Genomic DNA, 15,911 nt, shown 5'->3' with positions numbered 1-15,911 from the left:
GCGCGCGCTCCTTTTCCTGGCACCATAAGAAGGGACCTGCTATCACGTCCATTTCTCCCTCTTCCTCCCTCCCCCAGCTGCTGCTAGCGGAAGTCATTCTCTCAGGGACCCTGTGTCATCTTCACAAAGTCGCTTTTGTGTTGATGTAGTCAGGCCTTGAGGACCTCCCTGGGCTGGGTCATGGATGCAGTGAGGCCAGAGGCTGAGGCCAGGCCTGCGGGAGTCAGGTACTCACAGAGGTTCCAACTTTGCACACCCCATCCCTGCAAAGGCTGGCCTGTCCTGGGGATGTTCCCAGGGACCAGTGTGAGCAAAGAAGCTGACAGGAGGGGACATCAGGATGCCATCTGCGTTGGAGAGTCGCCAGGCGCCCATGTGGCTGTGAGACATGACCGTCGGCACCTTGCAGCCTTGCTCAAGGTCTGGTCCACTCAGGTCTGGGCCGGGAGAGGTTTCCACGTTCTTCCTCCCAGTGGCAGGTGGAGAGGCCCGAGGCTGAGCTCTCCGTGAAGGTGTCCCTGCTCAAACGCTGTACCCTCTGCTTTTGCCCGAGTCAACTTGAACGGCGGCTGTCCTGGGAAGCCACCTGCTCGGGTGGCTCCTTAGCTGCAATGTCAGGCTAGTCCTAGGCCCTGGGCACACTGGGTAGGCTCTGCATTGCACTGAGTTCCATCCCAGGCAGAGAGGGCAGACTGTCCGAGCAAGGAGGAACAGGTAGAGGCAGCTATGGGGTGTCGCGATGGTATTCAGGGTGTTTGGTGGTAGGAAGAAGGGGTGTTTGTTCCCAGCTGACTCTCTTCTGGATTTGGAGGTTTTCTCCTGTGTGTGTGACATTTTCCGTTCGGCTTCGGTCTATTACAGAACAGTGCCAGGCGCTGGGTCTGGGAAGGCTCTGCTCGCTGAGTCTGGCACTGCAGCCTCTGGTCAGTCTTTGCTCTTGTGACGACACTCATGCGGACCATGTGCCACAGCTTCTGCTGATGTCACTTTACTGCTCATCCCAGACAGGTCATGCAAAGCATGATTGTCTATCGCCGCTCTCCCTAGTCCTCAGGTCCTGAGGGTCATTTGTCCCTGTTCTTGGCTGAGCTTAGGGCGCAGGTCACTCAGCAGTTGTCTGCATGCTGCTGAGTCTGGGAATCCCTCCTCCTCCTCTGGGAGAGCTGAGCTCTAAAGAATGGGTGCTTTGCCCTAGCTGGTTTGGCTCAGTGGATAGAGCATCGGATTGAAGGGTCCTGGGTTTGCTTCAAGTCAGGGGCACTTGCCTGGGTTGTGGGCTTGATACCCAAAAGGGGGCGTGCAGGAGGCAGCTGATCAAGGATTCTCTCATCATTGATGTCTCTATCTCTCTCCCTCTCTCTATTCGTCTCTGAAATCAATAAAATTTATTAAAAAAAAAAAAAAAGGAATGGGTGCTTTGCCCTGGCCAGTTTGGCTCAGTGGATAGAGCACTGGCCTGCGAACCAAAGGGTCCCGGGTTCTAGTCCAGTCAAGAGCATGTGCCTTGGTTGCAGGCTCCTCCCCGGCCCGGACCCTGGTTGGGGCTCAAGTGGGAGGCAACCAATCGATGTGTTTCTCCCACATTGATGTTTCTCTCTCTTTCCCTCTTCTTCTACTCTCTCTAAAAAATCAGTGGAAAAATATCCTCGGGTGAGAATTTAAAAAAAAAAAGAAAAGAATGGGTGCTTTCACCTTGGTGTGCTGGGGTTCCGCAGCCGCCCTCCCAGACCTGGTGGGTGTGTAACACCTAGTAGCTGGGCTGTAGGGGGTCTCACCGTTGAGGTTGGACTTGTGGCCCGTGCCTGGGTCTGGCTCCACAGCTTTGAAGCCCTGCCCTCCAGTCCCTGCGGCGGCAGCAGTGGACGCTGGCGGAAGGATATGTGAGTTCAGAACATTTGGCCCCTCCAGTAAAGCGCCCAGACCACGGCACCAGCGTGGTTTCCTACTAGGATTTGCTGCTTATTGACCAGAAGTCCTTTCGCTCCAGGCGGCCAACTTCCTGAGTTCTTTGGTTGTGGGTGTGGACAGTTTTGGTTGTGGGTGTGTATCACCTAGTTTGTTGCCAGCTGCAGACTCTGGTGCTTTGTTGAAGAAGTTCTTAATTCCTTATAGTCAAATGCATCATTTTTCACATCGTGGCAAATGCTTCTGTGTTGTGCTTAACAACGCTTTCTCTCCTCTGATGACTTCCTGCAATTTCACTCAGTCCTTTTTGTTTTGCTTTTCACACTGAGGTTTATAATTGCTGTGAAATTGCTATTTATGCCGGTGACTGGATACCCGGTGCCCCTCTCCGTCGGCCCTGCCAGCGCTGGTGAGCGTCCCAGGTGCCGCATGTTGTGGCTCCATGATCTGTTGGTAGCCCGCTGTCCTGGCGCTGGCCCCCTTTCCCTGTCGCTGCAGCTTTAGGACAGCTCTTCATTTCCAGGACGGGACATGACCCAGCCTTGGCCTTTAGGCGTGTTGGCCACTTGCCCTTACGTAGAACTATTAGGATATTGCTATCTGGAATTTGGACTGGAGTGATATTGACTCACTAGATTGGGGAGAAATTGTTTTGTGTGGTTTGGAGTTTCAGGTGTTGAACATGCTGCGTGTCCACCCACTGGGTCTCTGGTGCTGTCCACGCTGTGCCACCAGAGCGCACCTGTGGTGCTGACCACGTGTTAGCACAGACCCACCAGTGACAGGCACGGTCCCCAACATGACCGCCCTCACCATAGACAATAGCTGGAAGCCTGGGGCCCCCAGGCCACCTGCACTTTTGACCAACTGGCTACAAATTCGGGGGTTCCCATGACCCCCTCGGATTCAATAACTCAGTAGGATGACTTAGAATTCAGAGAGACGCCATACTTCTGATTTTATTATAAAGGACATGATAACAGTTTTAGTATAAAGGACTCAAACCAAGACCAGCCAAGTGAAAAGACCCACAGGGGGAGGTCCAGGAGGGTCCAGAACACTGACTGTACCTTTCCGTGGAGTGCAAGTGTGTCTCCCTCCTGGCACATCTGGGTGCTCACCCACAGGGAAGGCCACGAGCCTCAGTGTCAGTTAGTTTGGGGTGTCACTGTGTCAGCCATGGAATCACTGACCACGTGGTTGAACTCCAGCCCTGCCCACCCACCCAACCCTCTGATCATAGGGTAGGCCTTTTTGGTGACAGCCCTTGTTGAGTCACCTCATTAGTGTAAGCTCAGGGGGCCAGGGGCATATTAAGGAATCAGAGGCTCCTTCCCCTCAATAGGGATAAAGGCCAGAGAAATTATTCATTATTTGTCAGATGTCTTTTCACCAGGTTTTATAACTTCCTTCCCAGAGGCCAGTTCTCTGGGGCATTGTGGTTCCATGTACTTTGGGTTTTGATGTGTTGTAAATGGCACCTTCACTTTAAATGCCCCGTGATCAGAAAGGGCAGTTGACTTTGTTCCTGGGAACCCACTCAACTTGCTCATCCTGATGTTGGTTCCTTTGTAGACCTTTTGAAGTTCCATCTGGGATGTTGGTTTTCCAGATCTCCCTGTTGAAGTGAGGCAAGTGGGCACATTGGCCTTTGTTCTGACTTCATTGCTTTATTAAATGTCTGCATGTGGCTCATGTGGCAGATACTGGACGCTCCAGGGACTCAGAGTGAGCAGACAGAAGTCCCTCCCCTCGTGGAGCCTCTGTTTTGGTGGAGGGATGAAGACAGAGATGATTGAAGTGCTGGCAGGTCAGATGGAGGGAGCACTGCAGAGAAAAAGACAACACTCAGGGATAAGGTACATAGAGCACCCAAGGGGAGGCCTCACTGAGGAGGTGCCATGAAGTAAAAATTGAGGGGCTCTAGGGAGCAAGCTGCCCAGATATCTGGGAAAGAAAGCAAGTGCAGAGGCGCTGGGGCAGGTCTGCGGAAGAGCGAGGCTGTGCAGGCAGTGAGGGGAGGGGAGGGGGGCAGTGTACAGGTCACGTGAGGACCTTGGCGCCCACACTCAGATGTGCAGAGGCAGGTCATGGCTGACCCTACTAGGATTTCTGAGTGTCATGGCAGGGTTGCTGGAGAGGCAGGTGGAGGTGAGAGGTAGCGAGTTCCCAGTGTGAGCTGAGGTGCAGGCAGAGCCATTTGCTCCCAGCTGGGATCTGAGCCGTGAGGGCTAAGTTAAGGGGATTCCATGTCCATTTACTCACTGGAGTTGTGGGGGGTCTGGTTTGGACACGTTGAGTTTAAAATGCCCGTGAAACAACCGGGTAGGCAGAGGAAGTTCAAGGCAAGGTCCAGCCTGGAAATGCACGTGAGGAGTCACCAGCATGTTGAGTCCTAAAGCCAGGAGACAGGTGCCGTCATGCGGGAGGTCGAGATGTCAGGCGTTCATAGGTCTGGAACCGAAGAGGAACCATCAGGTAGAGGAAAACAGGAGTGTGTTGCCAGGAGGAAGTGGCAGGTGTGGCCACCATAGGCACAGAGGCTGCTCCTCCCCTCAAGCTGTCATTCCATTGAGCACGGTCCTTCCTCTTTCTTCTTTGCGAGACGGCATCCAGAATGGGAACTGGATCTTACCACATGCTTTTTCTGCATCAGCCACCGTTCTCCTTCAGTCTGGTGAATTGCATGAAGTTTTTCAGTGCTAAGTTGCCATTATAGTCTTGGGCTAAATTCCATTTCATCAGAATTCATCTGCTGGTTCCTTTCTTAGTCCTGTCTGGTTTGGGTAAATGATAAACATTTTTTTAGGAATGTTTCTTATTCAGAAGTTTGTAGAAGGCAGTTCTAGTCTGAGCCTGGTGTCTTCTTTTGTGGGTATTTTTAATGGTTATAGGGCTACTTGTATTCTTCGGCTGCTTTTGGTAAGTTTTTTTTCTTTCCTACGTTTACTAATCATGTTTGCAATGTCCTTATCTGGGCTCCCTCTCCTCGACAGAGCTCTATTTGCTGTTTGCTTCTTGCTTCGGGCTCCTGCTTTCTCTACTACTCAAGGAAAGCGAAAAATCCTCAAGTATCCAGTGTCAGGCACGACACATACAGTGCACAGAACTTTCATGACTTCTCATTTTATTTCTTTCCTGACAGCGGGTCAGGCATCTGAGGTGGACTGAAATGATCCCATCAAATAGAAACAGAGTCCTTGTTACTGATTCCTAACCAGTGTCTTCCCTCTTCCTTCTGAGGATTTTTATTTGATTTTTATTTTTGGTTAATCCTCACCTGAGGATTATTTTCCATTGATTTTTAGAGAGTGGAAGGGAGAGGGAGAAACAGAGAGAAACATCGATGTGAGAGAGACACATTGATTGGTTGCCTCTTGCACTCACCCCAACCAGGGCTGGGGAACCTGCAACCAAGATACATGCTCTTGACTGGAACTTTAACCTGGGACCCTTCAGTCCGCGGGCGGACTCTCTATCCACTGAGCCAACCAGCTAGGGCTGAGGATTTTTATTTTAAAGGATTTCCGGTCTGCTCTGTCACCTGTTTCTCTGGATGTGGGCTCCATCTCTCACTAAACCTCATCCCTTTACTGATGCCTCTGGGAGCTGCTCCCTGAGTGTGGTCTCATGTCCTGCGGGCCAGACATGGGCCTGACCAGGTCCTTGCTGTTTCTTTGACAGCAACCCAGCTTATCTGCTGTGTGTCATGCACTAGTCCCAGTGGCACGCTTCTCTCTAGCTACAGTCACTTAGGTTTTAGTAGTGACTGTGTTTTACTATAAAAATCTCTAGAATTTATTTAAATTGAGGTGAGATTCATACAATTAGCCATTTAAAAATGTACAATTCAGAGGCACTTAGTACATTCACAACGTTGTGCAGCCCCCACCTCTGCCTAGTACTCTGAAACTTGTAATCATTATATTAATCTATAAGCAAAACTGTAAAAGGAGAGGCGTCTCCTGATCCCCCCTCTTCTATGGATGACTGGTTCTGAGCTGGGGCAGCAGAGAGACCTGGGGAAGAAGCGATCTCCATGAACCCAGGGAGCCTGGCCTAGGGTCCCTAGATAGATCCTGAGAGGAAGGTCCCCGGACACACACATCCCTCCCACATGCCTCTATCTGCTTTCCGAACTCCGAGCTTAGACCCTCAAACCAATCTGGGAGTCCACTCAGGCCAGGTGGTATGTGGGAGCTAAGAGGCCAAGGAGGCAGGACATCAGGAACCAGATCCTTCCTCTTCCTTCTTCACTCTCCCCAGACCCCTAGCTTAGAGTTGTTCTGTTCTTTGTCAGCAAATAGTCTTAGGTCAGTGGTCAGCAAACTCATTAGTCAACAGAGCCAAATATCAACAGTACAACGACTGAAATTTCTTTTGAGAGCCGAAAACCGACTTCTGCGCATGGGCCATGAAGTTTCAATCGCACTGTACGTGTGCGCCCGCATGTGGTATTTTGTGGAAGAGCCACACTCAAGGGGCCAAAGAGCCGCATGTGGCTCGCGAGCCGCAGTTTGCCGACCACTGTCTTAGGCCATAACCTTGACTTAAGCTCTACAACCAATAATTAATTTTCTTTTTCTCTATGATTTCTGTTATCACAATCTGTTGCAGCAACAAATACCTCATGTCTGGTTTCAGTGGGCAGCGGTAGAGGGCAGTTAATGGGGAAAAAGAATTTTAGAAACTGGAAGGAAAAATAGGTAATTTAGCAATAATAAATGGAGATTTTAGGACAACTAGACAGAACATCAACAAGGATAAAGAAGACTGAACACTATCATTCAAGTGAACTTACTTATTTATAGAACATTCCACCAGTATCCTTTTCAGGTACCTATGAAACATTCATTCTCCATGATAGACCATATCTTGGGCCACAAAATACATCACCATTAATATTCAGACTGAAATTATACAAAATATGTTTTCTAACCCCAGTGGAATTAGATATATACAACAAAATTAAGTCTGCAAAAACCCAAATGTTTGGAAATTAAATAACACATTCCTAAATATCATGTAGGTCAGTAAGAGTGAAAATGAAAACACACCCTATCAAAATTTGAGGGATGCAATTAACACAGTGCTAAAGGGAAATTTATATAGCTTTAAACACCTGTCTGAGAAAAAAAAGAAAAGCCTCAAATAAGAAAACCTAGGCTTCTACCTTACAAAATTAGAAAAAAGACCAAATGAAACCCAAAGGAAGCAGAAAAAAGAATAATAGGAATTGAATGAAATACAAAACAGAAAAACCAAGTTCTTTGAAAAGATCAACAAAATTGACACATCCTTAGTTATACTGATGAAGAAAATAAAGAGCCATAGCTGGTTTGGCTCAACAGATAGAGCGACAGACTGTGGACTGAAGGGTCTGCGGACTGAAGGGTCGTGGGTTCAATTCCGGTCAAGGGCACACGCCCAGGTTTTGGACTCAATCCCCAGCAGGGGGCATGCAGGAGGCAGCCCATCAATGACTCACTCCCTTCCTCTCTAAAATCAATATAGTTTTTAAAAAAGAACACAATTTTTACCAAATGATGGTTGAAAAAGGGAATATCACTAACAATCCTAAAGAAATTAATAGGGCTTACAAAGGAATAGAGATGGTCCCCAACTTAAGGTGGTTTGACTTATGATGTGCAAAAGCAATAATGCATAATAAATTACATGTGATATTCAACACTTTATAAAATAAGCTTTGTGTTCATTGATTTTACTCAACTGTAGGCTAATGTAAGTGTTCTAAGCATGGTTAAGATAGGCTAGGCTAAGCTATGATGTTTGGTAGGTTAGGTGTATTGAGTGCATTTTCAATTTCCTTGGGTTTATCAGCATATAACTACATCATTCAGTCAAGGACCACCTGCAGTAGGAAAACTGTATACCAACAAATTAGATAACTTAGATGAAATGGACAAATTCCTAAAAAGACATTACTTAAATTGACTTAAAAAGAAGTAGAAAGTCAGAATAAACCTATAACAAAAAATTAAATTAATAAAAAAATCTTAAGTCTTCATACAAAGGAAAGCCCACCTGGCTTCACTAATGCATTCTATCAGTAACACTAATCACTCTCAAACTCTCAGAAAATAGAGGAGGGAACTCTTCCCAACTCATTCTACGGGTCTAATGTTATCCTGATACAAAAGACAGGCAAAGATATCACAAAAAAAGAAAACTTGAGATCAACGTCCCTTATGTAGATCAGTGTCTCTCGTGAATACGGACGTAAAATCCTTAATAAAATGTTAGCAAACAAAATACAGCAATACCAACACTATACACCATTACCGAATAGGATTTATCACAGGAATGCAAGGTTGGTTAAATATCTACAAGTAGTAGATATTTATACTAATATCTAAAAGTGGTCTATTTCAAATAGACCATTTAGATATATATATTGATTTCCGAGAGGAAGGGAGAGATATAGAAAACATCAATGAGAGAGAATAATTGATTGGCTGCCTCCTACAAGCCCCTCACTGGGGATTGAGCCTGCAACCGGGGCATGTGCCCTGATTGGCAATTAAACCTCAACCTCCTGGTTCGTAGGTTGACGCTCAACCACTGAGCCACTCTGGCTGGGCTCAAATAGACCATATTAGTGGATAAAAGATAAAACTCACAATATCATCTCAGTGGATGCAGAAAAACATTTGGCAAAATCCAACACCCATTCATAATAAAAGATTTCAACATACTAGGAATAGAAGAGAGCTTCCTCAACCTACAAAGGACAGCTGTGTGAATTTCTGAGTGCTGCTGTATCCAGTCACTCCAAAGTTAGTGACTTAAAAACAACAGATTTACCATCTGGCAGTTCTGGAGGTCAGAAGTCTGACATGAGCCTCACTGGATGGTCAGCAGGCCGATTTTCTTCTAGAGACTTCAGCAGGGGAGAATCTGTTTCCTTACCTTTTCTAGATTCTAGAGGTGCCTACTTCCTTGGCTCCTGGCTTCCTGCCTCCATATTCAAAAGCTAGCAACTGCGGGTCGAGTCCTTCTCACATTGCCTCACAAACAAAATCAGGATAGACCTATAACAAAAAATTGAATTGATAAAAGTATTAAGTCTTCATGCAAAGGGAAGCCCAGGCCTACATGCCTTCACTAATGCATTCTATCAGTAACCAGTCACTTCACAAACTCGGAAAGTAGGGGGGTACTCCTCCAGAAGAGCAGAACTCTTCTGAACCCCTCTCCCACTTTTAAGGACCCTTGTAATTACATTTGCTCCACGTGGAAAAGCCACTTATCTCACTATTGTGAGGTCAGCTGATTAGCAACCTTAATTTCCTTTGCTATGTAACCTGACATATTCATGATTCCAGGGATAACAACATGGGTATCTTCGGTTGGGAGCGTCAGTGCCTATCACAGCATCTATTATGAAAAATAATCAGCTAGAATCATATTCATGGCGAATGACTGAATGCTTTTCTGTAAATTCAGAAACAAGGTAGGAATGTCTGCTCTTGCTACTTCTACTCAACACTGTACTGGATGTGCAATAAGGCACACACACAAAAAGAAAAAAGTAGTACACATATTGGAAGAAGTAAAAATGTCTTGATCCTATATACTAGTATAGCTAATCCTAAGGAATCCACATACATACACCTACCTGGAACTAATAAGTTTAGCAAGGTCCTAGCATATAGATTAATGAAAAAAAATCCATTTTATTTCTATGTACTAATAAGCCAAAAACTTAGGAATTTATCAGAAGTAATGTAAGAGTTATACACTGAAAACTAAAAATCTGATAAGGGAAAATTAAAGATCTAAATAAATGGAAAGATACTCCATATTCCATTAAAAGACTATTAAGATGTCAGTTTTCACAATATACAGATGATGTATTGTGGAACTGTATACCTGATCCTATATAATTTTATTAACCAATGTCACCCCAACAAATTCAAGTAAAAAAAAAACAACACTAAAAAAAAAAAAAAAAAAAAAAGATACCAATTCTCCCCAAATTGATCTATAGATCCAATGCAATCCCTATCAAAATCCCAGCAGGATTTTGGGAGAAAGTAAACTAATCCTAAAATTTATATGGAAATACAAGACTTAGAAGAGCCAAAACATTTTTTTGTTGTTAATCCTCACCAAAGGATATTTTTTCCCCATTGATTTTTAGAGAGAGTGGAAGGGAGGGTGAGAGACACATTGATTGGTTGCCTCCTGCATGAACCCCAACTGGGGCCAGGGGTGAAGCCTGCTACCGAGGTATGTGCCCTTGACTGGAATTGAACCTGCAACCCTTCAGTCCACGGGCCAACCCTCTAACCATTGAGTAAACCAGGGCAGAGCCAAAATAATTTCAAAAAAGAACAAAGTGGGAGGACTTACACTGCCTAATTTCAAAACTTACTATAAATCCACAGTAATAATATATTGGTGCAAGAATAATAGGCATGTAGTTTAATGGATCAGAACTGAGAGTCTAGAAATAAATCCTTATATTTGTGATTAATTGATTTCAACAAAGATGCAAAGAAATTTCAATGGGGGAAATTATAGTCTTTTCAACAAATGGTGCTGGGACAATTGGCTATCTATACATGAAGTGAACTTAGACCCTTATCTCACATATACACATAACTCTAAATGGGTCATAGACTTAAATGTAACATCTAAAAGTAATCAAACTTTTAGAAGAAAACAGGAGAAAATTTTGTGATCTTGGATTAGGCAGAGTAAGACACAACACCAAAAGTGTGAGCCATAAAAGAGGACAAAATAGATAAATTGGACTTCATTAGAGTAAAAAATTAGCACTTCAAAAAGACAGCATTTTAGCCCTAGCTGGTTTGGCTCAGTGGATAGAGCATCAGCCTGTGGACTGAAGGGTCCCAGGTTCAATTCTGGTCAAGGGCACATACCTGGGTTGCAGGCTCGATCCTCAGAAGGGGGATGTTTCTTTCTATCTCTCCCTCCCCCTTCCTCTCTGAAATCAATAAAAATATATATTTAAAAAAAAAAAAAAGACAGCATTTTAAAAAATGAGGAGACATGCCTGACCAGCATGGTTCAGTGGTTGAGTGTTGACTTATGAACTCAGAGGTTAGATTCCTCAATCAGGGCACACGCCTGGGTTGTGGGCTCAATCCCCATTGTGGGGTGTGCAGGAGGCAGCTGATCAATGATTCTTTCTCATCATTGATGTTTCTATTTCTCTCTCCCTTCCTCTCTGAAACCAATAAAAATATATTTTAAAAAATGAGACTAGTCATAGAGTGGGAAGAATACCTACAAATGTTAATCTGATAATTCAAAATATATAAAGTCTTATATCCATAATATATAAAAATTCAGAACTTATTTTTAAAAAATATATTTTTATTGATTTCAGAGAAGGAAAAGAAGAGAGATAGAAACATCAATGACGAGAGAGAATCATTGATTGGCTGCCTCCTGCACGCCTTCCATTGGGGATCGAGCCCGCAACTAGACATGTGCTCTTGACCAGAATTGAACCCAGGACCGAAGCTTCAGTCAGTAGGCCGACACTCTACTCACTAAGCCAAACCAGCTAGGGAACCAGAGCTTATTAAGAAGACAACTCAATTTAAAAACGGGCAAAAGAGTAGAGTGAATAAAAACACTATGGTAGCCCTAGCTGGTTTGGTTCAGTGGCTAGAGCGTCAGCCTGTGGACTGAAGGGTCCCGGGTTCAATTCCAGTCAAGGGCACATACCCAGGTTGCGGGCTTGATCCCCAGAAGGGGGCATGCAGAAGGCAGCCGATCAATGATTCTCATCATTGATGTTTCTATCTCTCTCTCCCTTTCCCTTCCTCTCTGAAATCAATAAAAATATATTTTAAAAAACCCCGCTATGGTACATTTAATACCGTGGAATACTATGCAGCAGTAAAAAACAAAAAGAAGGCTCTTGTACCCTTTGAGACAGCATGGAGGGATCTGGAGAGAATTATGCTAAGTGAAATAAGCCAGTCAGAGAAAAAGTATCACATGATCTCACTCATATGTGGAATCTAATGAACAAAATAAACTGATGAACAAAATAAATCGAGACATAGCAGCATAGAACAGACTGCGGAATCTCAGAGGGAAGGCAGGGGAGGGTAGGTGGATGGGAAGTGATCAACCGAAGAACTTGTATGCATACATGCATAACCCATGGACACAGACAATAGGGTGGTGAAGGCCTGGGGTGGGGGGTGGCTAGAAGGGGTCAATGTGGGGAAAAGGGGAACATATGTAATACTTTCAACAATAAAGATTTTAACCGGTTTGGCTCAGTCGATAGAGCATCGGCCTGCAGACTGAAAGGTCCCAGGTTTGATTCCAGTCAAGGTCATGTACCTTGGTTGCAGGCACATCCCCAGCAGGAGGTGTGCAGGAGGCAGCTGATCAGTATTTCTCTCTCATCGATGTTTCTAACTCTCTATCCCTCTTTCTTCCTCTCTGTAAAAAAATCAATAAAATACATTTTAAAAAAAAAGATTTATCGGGGCAAAAGTCTTGAATACACAGACATTTCACCAAAGAAGTTATAAGAATGGCCAATAAACATATGAAAAGGGCCCAACATCATTGTCAGAGAAAACAAATTAAAATTAGAATCGCTCAAAATAAAAAAGTAACCATACCAAATGTTGGTGAGGATGTGAACAACTGGAGTATCATATTTTTAAAAAATCTTTTTTACTGCTTTTAAAGAGAGATGGAGAGGAAGAGAGGAACATCGATTGGCTGCCTCCCACATGCCCCCCACTGCGAATCCAGCTGGCAACCTACGCATGTGCCCTGACTAGGAATTGAACTGGCAGCCTTTCAGTACACAGGATGATGCTCAACCAAGTGAGCCACACTGGCCAGGGCAATAGTTTTTTGTGTTTTTTTTTTAAGTTAGACATAAATCCTCTATGAATCAGTAATCCATTCCTAGGAAGCACTCCAGCGGGAATTGAATACACATCCACACAAAGACTCATATACAAATGTTCGTAGCAGTAGTAGCCCCAATAGAAACAACCCAAATGTCCATCAGCAGATGAATGGATACACAAAATGGGGCAAATCCATACAATGGAATACCACCCAGCCATAAAAAGGAGAAATATTAACACGTTATCATGTGGATGAAGCGAAAACACTATGCCAAGTGAATTAAGTCAGACACAGAGGACCACATATTGTATGAGAATATTCTAAAGCTAGATTGTGGGTATGGTTCCTCAACTCTACACATTTATTAAGAATCATTGGGGAAAAAAATCATTGAGTTGTATACTTACATATACATAAAAAGATGCATTTTATGATGTGTGAATTACCTATCAATAAGGCTGTTTAAGAAAGTTGCTGAGTAAAAGCACCGCATTCCTTAACACTGTTTTCCCAACCTATTTTTAGAAAACAATTTCAACCTACACAAACAAAGTTAAAGGAGGAAAGATATTTATCATAGTATCTAGTAACCATCTAGGGAAAAATAATCTAAACAGAAGTCTACAGAAAGGGAGAAACTAAAGGAGACCTAAATAAAAAGGTGAATTACACCATGTACACAAATCAAGACTCAATATTGTGATGATGTCCATTCTCCCCAAATTGTAACACAATTCATAATTCAAGAGTCTTGGCTGGTGTGGCTCAGTTGATTTGATGCATCAAAAGGTTGCTGGTTTGATTCTGGTCACAACGTGCACAGATGGTGAGCTTGATACCACCCCCCTGTAGGGGTGTGCAGGGGCAGCTGATGGATGTTTAATCAGTAAAAAATTCTTATTCTTTAAATCTTTATTGGCTTTAAAAAATAGGTATATTTTTATTGATTTCAGAAAGGAAGGGAGAGGGAGATGGAGAGAGAGAATCATCAATGATAAGAGAACCACTGGTTGGCTGCCTCCTGCATGCCCCACACTGAGGATCCAGCCCACAACCAGGGCAAGTGCCTTCACCGGAATCAAACCGCGACCTCCTGGTTCATAGGTCAATGCTCAACCACTGAGCCACTCGGGCCAGGCCTAAAAAAATCTTTTTTAAAAAAGTCTTTTGGTTTCATTTTAGATACTTGACAAGCTGCTCCTGCAGCAGATAAGGAAATGCAAAGGACTGTGCGTAGCCGAGTGTCTGAGAGGAGGAAGAGGAGGGAGGGCTTGCTCCACGGTTACCGAGACCCACTGAAAAGCCTCCATGGTGCAGGCGGAAGCTGAGGGGGCAACGAGCCCAGAGAGGGCCCTGGCTGAAGTGGACACCGAGCTGTGGTGGCACCGAGGAGCAGGGAGCGGGACAGTCACTAACCAAACGGTAGTGAGGCCTCGGTAACCCACTGAGGAGAATTAAACGTGAGCTCTGCCTCACACTCTTAGGACGTGGGTTGCAGAGCAGGTAGCCTGCAGATGTCAAGGTGAAAGGTAACATGTTTTCAAGGTATTTTAAAAGATCATGAAAGTCAAGTGACAAATAGGACCTGAAACCAGTTTGATAAATTGGACTACATAACCCTGTCTGGTTTGGCTCAGTGGATGGAGCGTCGGTCTGTGGACTGAAGGGTCCCGGGTTCGATTCCGGTCAGGGGCGTGTACCTTGGTTGCAGGCACATCCCCGGTGGAGGTGTGCAGGAGGCAGCTGACCGATGTTTCTCGCTCATCGATGTTTCTGACTCTATCCTTCTCCCTTCCTCTCTGTCAAAAAATCAATAAAATATATTAAAAAAATAAATTGGACTACATAAAAAAAAAAACCTTTTTGGATTTTTTCCATCTTTATTGTTGGTATTTGAGAAATCAAGTTCATGAGATTTAAGGAACAGCGTATGAGAGACCACATTAAATTAACAACTCTCGCCACAACCATGATAAAGAGCACAAAAAAGCAAACTACAGAGCGAGCAGAAAGCATGGGCTCCCCACCCTGCCAACTGGCTTGCATCTTAATGTGATTTAAAAAAAAACAAAAATCATCTTATAAATCAGACTTGACAACCAAATAGAAAATTGGCCAGAGACGGAAACGTGCACTTCAGAGAGGACAGCCCACCGGCCAGTGAGCCTGAGCTGCCATCTCACCGGTGACGGAGAAGACACAGCCGGTGAAAGCACTGTGCCCCCTCGGGGGTAAGAGCAGGCAGCTGTGCCCCCTCGGGGGTAAGAGCAGGCAGCTGTGCTCCCTCGGGGGTAAGAGCAGGCAGCTGTGCCCCCTCGGGGGTAAGAGCAGGCAGCTGTGCGCCCTCGGGGTAAGAGCAGGCAGCTGTGCGCCCTCGGGGTTAAGAGCAGGCAGCTGTGCGCCCTCGGGGGTAAGAGCAGGCAGCTGTGCGCCCTCGGGGGTAAGAGCAGGCAGCTGTGCGCCCTCGGGGGTAAGAGCAGGCAGCTGTGCCCCCTAGGGGGTAAGAGCAGGCAGCTGTGCGCCTTCGGGGGTAAGAGCAGGCAGCTGTGCGCCCTCGGGGGTAAGAGCAGGCAGCTGTGCCCCCTCGGGGGTAAGAGCAGGCAGGGTAGCCTGTGGTGCTAAGGTGTCCCAGGATGGAATGGTTCCCAGCTATTCTGGAAGGGCTACTGCAGAACTGGCAGGAGATTTAAAATTCCCAACCCGCCCCGGCCAGCGTGGCTTAGTTGGTTGAGCTTTGTCCTGTGCACCAAAAGGTGGCTGGTTTGATTCCCAGTCAGGGCACATGCCTGGGTTATGACTCGGTCCTCAGGTGGCGTGCAGGAGACTGCCAAGTGATGTTTGATTTTTCTCTCTCCCTAAAAAGAAAAAAAAAGCCAACCCCAGCTGCCAAATCCTGTAAGGCTTTCCCAGACGCGCAAGCTCGATCACAGGAATTTCCTGTCCCAACCTTCAAATGTTCAGTGACAGGACCAACTCCTTGTCCACGTGCACCCACCCTGCTCCAGCCTCACTATCCAGCCCAGAGGAGAGGCCCCGCTGGCCCAGAACTCCTGCTGAGCCCGCACTTTCTACTGTGTAAATGTGTTTACTCTGTAAATTTCTGGGTGTGGACTTTCTCCCAGGCA

This window comes from Eptesicus fuscus, chromosome 4, assembly GCF_027574615.1.
Source record: "Eptesicus fuscus isolate TK198812 chromosome 4, DD_ASM_mEF_20220401, whole genome shotgun sequence".
Lineage (NCBI taxonomy): Eukaryota > Metazoa > Chordata > Mammalia > Chiroptera > Vespertilionidae > Eptesicus > Eptesicus fuscus.
This window is presented reverse-complemented; position numbering follows the sequence as displayed.